Raw genomic sequence first — 7,186 nt, forward strand, 5'->3', positions numbered from 1 at the left:
CTTCTGCCCAGGAAGAAAACTCTTCTGGTTATCCTGGTATAGCCCAGTGACCTTAACCTAGCTGACTAAGTCTTAAACATTGGACATTGTTGGACTCAGCCTGCCATAGTCCAGTTACCAACAGGGTCAGTCCTTTTGGTGGTACAAAATAAAGACAACTATTCACTTTATTCAAAGATACTACTATGTATGTTAATGAGACATTTAGAAATACTGTAGTTTATTTTTAATGTGGCAGTTCACAGGACCTCATGGTGTATGTGTCTGCATGTGTGACCAAGTACCGCATAAAACCTTCCTGTTGTCCTTGCGGAATGTTACTTCAGGAGGAAGAGAGGTTTATGGCAGGGACATAGCAAAACAAAAATGTGTGTGAGAACATATGCCAAAAGCAAGGCAGTTGGCTCTTCACACAGATGGTAGGTTTAAGAGGAGAGAGTATAGCTGAATCCTATATTCAGTAAAACAGTTCTCAGGTTCCTAGGATGAAAACCTTATTTTTTTTCCTGAAAATCCATGTTGTACAAAAACAGAGGAGTAACTTCAGCTGTGCAACAAGTCAGTTATCACTTCACTTCAAAATTTATAAAGGTTCAAAAGCTTTAGAGAACTTTATTTTTTTTCCTTAAATGTTACAGCATTATTTAACTCTGGCATGCATTATTCTGGGTTTTTTTTGAAGGCTTTGTGTCCTTCAGTTAGTATATATAGGAGATCCTTATTTCTATTCAAAAAGTGTCCAGCCCTTATCTTGAAAGACAAAAAGGTTAAGAAGTACATGTGGTGGTGGCTGTCCTGCTTCTACCCTCTTCCCTACCTAACTAGTCACCGAGTGTAGAACTTTTCAGCCCAACTGATAATAGCAACAAGGCTCTCTACAAGTTTGACTGTTGGAAACTAGACAGTAAAGAGAAATCTAAATTAGCATTCTTATCAACCGAGTTCACAGTGTAGCCCTTATCTCTTCTGTTTGTTCTGGTGGCTGGACAGTCAGTGCACATGTGGACTTTCACCCAGCTAGCAATAAAAGGATAGTAGGGGTCTGCAAAGGAATGGAGGTGATGTAGCCTAGGCAGAGTATTGGAACAGAAATCTACAGAGACAGGGCTATTCGTGCAAGTTAGTTCTGTTTATTTAAAAAAAAAAAAAGTTAACAGTGCTACTACTTGCTGGTTCTGAAGCTGCAACCTCAGATTAAAGCAGAGCATTATGAGAAGGTGGCAATGAAGAGCTGGGATGATAGGAGATGAACATACTCAAAGTATTGTTCTTAACTGTTAAAGTAAGGGCTTACTAGCTAGGTGGTACATTGCCTCAACAGTCAGTTCTGCTGATGCAGCTGGCCTCCAAATGCAATGTTGGCGGGTGCATTTATCCAGACTCTGTTGGGGAGCAGGCAGGGGGGTTATTGTACTTTGTTTTAAAGCTAAGACCAGAACTGAGGATTTAATTCCCCAAAAGCGGCTGTAGTACCACCTGGTGGCGAACTGGCAGAATTTCTCACGGGTTGCATGGCCAGTTATGGTCCAGTAACCTTCCTCTCACTTCTGCCTGTGCAGACAGCATGAGAAAGACCAGGTATGCGTCTGTGAGAGAGAGATGGATGGGTTTAGGCATTAAGTATCCTCCTCTCTCAACACAACACTGTGTGAAGATAGCTCTTACATATAAGCAATTAACCTCAAACATGGCTTAGATTAAGCCTTGCCTTTATGTAATCTTGTCTTCAGCACAAGGTTGTGGGGAGTGGAGAAGGAAAAGGGTGTGTTAATTCAAGGTAAGACCCTACTAAGCACTTATATTTTTCAAGCAAGTTTAGGCCAAGTTAACACCAGCAGTCAGATTCAAGAAAAACAAACTTTGTCAAAATACTGTAGGCAGGTTTAAGCATCTAAGTCTAAAGCTGTCATTTAAAAACAAGCAAAAACTTTTTTTTAAAAAAAAACTTGTTCAATAGCCACCTTTCTGGAAGCACCAGCATCCCATGGGTATATCCCTACAGTTCCAGAGGAAAGAAGCTTTAAAGCTGGGCAATTTAGTGAGCTGCTTCAATAAAAAGAAACCAGACAATGTGGTCCCAAATGGAAGTCAAGTCAAACTGAGGTATGGTCTCAGCAAGACTCTGAAACAGCCAAGAAGACTAGGCCATTCATAAAAACAGTTGTAACTGACTCATTTTTTTTAATTTATTTTGAAGCATAGCTCAAGGCAGAAAAGGAAGTGTCTGTAGCATTTCCCCAGGAAGTAAAAGATTTGGGCTCAATATGTCTTCTGAGGCTGATAGAGTCTTGCAAGACAGTGGCTGCTATCTGCTTGGTTGGGGGATGTGCTGTATATTACTGTTAAAGCCGACAGAAAAGCAGCTCAGAGTCACAGAGCAGCAGACTGGCATCAGCCTTAATGCAAAGGGAAAAGGTAATAAAACCTCATCTCCATCCCTGTCCCACGAGCCTGCTCCTCATAAAATACTCCAAACAATGGCTAAGCCAAAACATCCTCTCCCAAAACAAGAGTCTCGTAATAATGATTTGTTGTGTTGTCCTTCAAATATGCAATTAGATGAAATTGCCTTCAGTGATGAAGGGTTGAAAGACTGACTCTTTCAAGGCACTTGACAGGACATGAACAGAGAAAGTGCTAACAAGCAAACTGAAAGAAGAGGACTTAATTGAGACTACCATCATGGAAAAAAAAATAGCAGTAAGTAAGCAGGGAAATAATGGAGAGCACCTCAAAGTTAAGGACTTCACTGACAACTGAAGTAAGTTTTTTATCAGGCCATGTTTTCTGGGGTAAGTTCTCACAGAGTTACCTGAGAAGTTACCAAAGAAGCAGTTTTTAAATCCCTATTTAAAAAAAAAAAAAAACAAAACCCAACCAAACAAAAACCCTGTAAAAACTCCAAAACCCCAACCTATTATTAATTTATTAACAGATACTTATTTATTATTACTTATAAAATGTCAAATGGCTACAGGCACCTTTGGGAATGAAATACTGAAGTTTACAGAGATTCACAAGGAAAACTTTGTTCAGAAACAGAGGCTGAATCCTTTGCTGTGTGTGGGGGCTTACACAAGTCATGGTCCTCTCTGTTGTGTTAAGGTTTTATCCAAAGGATGCTTCACAGTAACACGTATTAGCTGATGGAATGATGTCAGCAGTGTGTCCCCAAGTACGTGGGTATCCCCAACTCCCCACAGCTGAGCACAAGAGAGGAATGGCACAGCCATAAATGACGTATATAAACCCTTGCAATTCAAACTCTGAGTGATGCCATAATCAGCAAAGCCTGCTATGCTAAACACTGTTAATAAATGTTTTCCTCCAGCTACACACAAGCATCCATTCGCAGTGCCTAACGCTGAGAAGTGTACTGAGAGAGCACAACATAATAGCTGGTAGAGACATCTCGCTCTGATGCTAATACTGAATTTTGAATATACTTAACTAATATTTAAAAGAAAAAAATTTATTTCTTCTCGTCACCTTCTGTACACCTGTGTCATGTTTGAAATGGATCAGAGATGAGAACCATGCATCAAAAAGAAACATACTAAGAGCAAAAAGCTTCATGTATAAAAAATAACTTTCAAACCCCACTGGGATCTCATGACCCTAGACGCTAATTAAGCCTTATGCTTTGATGTTAGCTCAGCTCCAACTATTTTTGAAAAATCCTGTCCTGCATGCTTTTCATTTCTGAATTATCCATCACAGGATATTCCACACCTTTGTCTGAAGCATCTTGTACTGGCTACTCTCAGAAGACAAAGAGATTGCTGATTTGGTCCAGAGTGGGAATTCAGATCTTTCCAATTTGCAACGATGACCAAAACCCACTCTAACCTTAACGTAAATCAGTAACTGAACTAACAGCAGAAAGAAGGACTGGTGATCAAGCTTCTTAACTGCTACAATTACAGTTAATGAAATATCAATAGACAGAAGCAGATAGTAAAAATACAACAGCATACTTTGAATTAACAGTGGGCTGCCCAGTAAAATGGGACTGTATTAGAGCATTCTGCTCGACAGTTTATTCCATTCATTTGTCTTTTATTTAAAGAAGTCTCCTGCCCATCACATACTCTGGACAACCTTCCCACAATTAATAGGTCTTACTATTTTGTCTTTTATGAGCTTTAGGAAGACAATACCATTTATTTAATGCAGATTAAAATATACATTGATAATGAAGAAGAGATTAGTTAAGTCTTAGTTAATTACTATTTTCAGTACAGTTCACTATCAATTAATTATATTATCATGCCATAGCTAGCGTACATCTGCTCCCAGTTGGTTAAATACCTCTGCAACTGTACTCCTACTGAAATCCACAGCAAAATTCCCATTGCGCCAATAAGCTTTAATGAAGCCCCTAAGACTCAGGAAAACAAGGGCAGTCAGCCGTACTTTGTGTTGCTTTGCTAGCGTTTACAACTTTAAACTCTGTTCTACATATGGTTTGGCCTATACTTTCAGCTGTGCTATCTGCCACGTAGGAGTGCACTAAAACATGGCTTTGAAGGAGTTTAGCAGCTGAATTTATGTCATAACTTGGGTGTATTTGCTTGAGAAAAATCCTCAGACTGTAGACAATGTTTTTAGCATACAGACTCTTTGATGTTTGGAAAAGTGGCAAAAAGCATGCTGGTTATCAAATACATTCTACTGCAGCAGATAGAGTAACTGAAATTCAGATATGCTAGAGACAACCACGGCAATAAAATTTCCATATTAAAGAATTGTTGAAAAATAAGAATAAGCATTTTTCAATAATACTATTATGCTGGGCTTTAATGGTTAGCTTGACCCCAGAGCTTACCACAGTTAAACAAACCAATACCACATAAAACTGCTGCTCAAGACATTGCTTAGAAAAATGTGTCTAATCATCATTTTGGGGTTTATTTAATTTGTCACCTTTTTCAGTGTTTAAACACCTAAAGACAAGACCTTCTATACAAATGCGGCTCTATATATGAAAGTCTCTAATGAACACCTACACTCTCAAGTGTGGCTCCTCCCCTTCACAATATTCACCTGCATTTTAAATAAATTGCTTATCCTTTTCACAAGCATTTGAAGACATTGGAACTGTCCTCCGAATGTATGTGTCTTTCAAGGAATAATACCACGATTCTGACGTTCTAACACTATTTAACTGAAAACCCCAGACACTTGACCACACACAGAGCCTAAGTCACCCTCCATAAATTCCTGAGGTCTGCGTTTGGGGTGCATATGACCTTGGGAGAGAGTCAAGGTTCATTCCTTGGTGCAGCCTCCTCCAGTAACCTAAAGCATCTATTCCATTATTTTTATTACACTCACAAAGCTTATTCACTACGTCACTGCCCTCTGTCTCACCATTAACACCAGCGAGACGCATCAGTGAAGCATGCCTCATTAGCCAGAAACTAGCGATTTAGGGAACATGAATGTTCTTTGACCACTCTGTGCTCAAGCATACGTTTACTGGCTGGAGTGGCTGGTCCAGGGAGGCAGCCGCTTTAAGTCAAGGCAGACAGACCTATTCTATAATGAAGAAATGGAATTTCCAGAATACAATTCATGTTGTACAGGGGATGTTTCTTGCTTTGGGTTTACACACTGTCCTTGTACAGGAGTCTCAGAGTCCAATTTTTTCTCCAACATTATTTCAGAGCACTGCTCTACTGTATCAAAATGATGCATCTCCCAACTTAAGAGTCTTGTCAATAAAGATAAATATTTTTTAAAATTTTCTTTTAATTCAGTCTTACTAAAGCTAGCAGACTTTGCTCCTTCAGAGTGTTACTGTGTAACATTTTGTTGTCAGCAAAACAATTAAAATAATATTTGCAATTTTTAGTAAGTTACTGAAAAGCAAATCCTTTTAATCCTCTCAGGTAAATTAAGTTTTGTTAAATAAATTCCTCCATCCATAACATACAGATTTGAACTTCTCTGTTGAATGATTATACAATAGTCCATGTAGGTAAGATCTAATGTATTTTTCCTCTTTATTTTGTCCTCCTTAAAAAGATTCAATTTTTTTTTTTTTGTACAAGACACTAAAAAGAAAAATCCCATTTTGTTTTCCTATTCCAAACTAGATTCAAAATGTTTCTCTTTTCCTTTAACATTAAGCTTTTGGCTTTGCAATTACCACACACCAAATAGATCTCAGGATGTCACCAAAATGTGTAATGCTACTATGATGCCTGTTTAAATTTAGGCATGCAAGTAATCCGATTAAAGTCAGTATCTGCGAAGTCAAGCACATAAGCCAAAGAAAGGGTTTAATATTGTTTCTGTGTTCAGGTTCTCAAGTGCTTTCAGAGCCATTTCTCTAGCATGTTATATCATCTGCATCCCATTAAAAAAAAAACCAAACCTAAGATTGCCCTCAGCGTGCTGTACAGATATTCCCAGGAGTACCACAGAAAGACTCAGTATAGACCAGTCATCTGCCTCTCTTCCTAAAACACTAAGAATGTCTTAATAGTCCAATAAAGAGAACTGACTTGAATTATACTATCTACTGAATTACAGTTAACGGTAGCAGTTCTCTCATTATAACATAATGCGAGATACAAGAAATCACTTAGTGCAGGAACTTGAATTTGGTACTCTAGCAAAACCCTACCGACTTGGTAAGAGTTTTATGCAAGTAAGTATTGAGTGATTCTTCAAACACTTCTGAATTATTAATCAAGTCCGCAAGCACTTGCAAAACTGGGGTCTGAGAATTTGGTCCTTTATTTATTTAGAATAAAAGAAAAGGAAACATTAGTTTACGCTGCATTTGTTGAATTTCTGAACCCATTGAGATAATTTATTCCTAATATTTCAAATTTTTTTTCTTAATCATCCCATATATGACCAATATTTGAAATCCCTGTCATTCCTGGAATGAATTTGAGATTTGGAATATAAAAGTATTTTTTGTTTAAATAGCTTACAAAAAGAATCATTATACTTCATGCTCCAAAGCACCCAATAATGACTGGTAAGATTATGAAGTACCCTAATTATCACATTACTTCTATATAAAATCTTTTAAAATACAATATAGGAGCAACATATTTGATTATTTTTTGCTTTTCTAATGTCAGAGCAGAATAATGCATTTAATGGATTAATAATCTGATAAACACCTCCTATGCAATAACTCCATAGAGCACAACACTCTGGATTA

The sequence above is a fragment of the Balearica regulorum genome, chromosome 6, assembly GCF_011004875.1.
Source record: "Balearica regulorum gibbericeps isolate bBalReg1 chromosome 6, bBalReg1.pri, whole genome shotgun sequence".
In the NCBI taxonomy this organism is placed as follows: Eukaryota; Metazoa; Chordata; class Aves; order Gruiformes; family Gruidae; genus Balearica; species Balearica regulorum.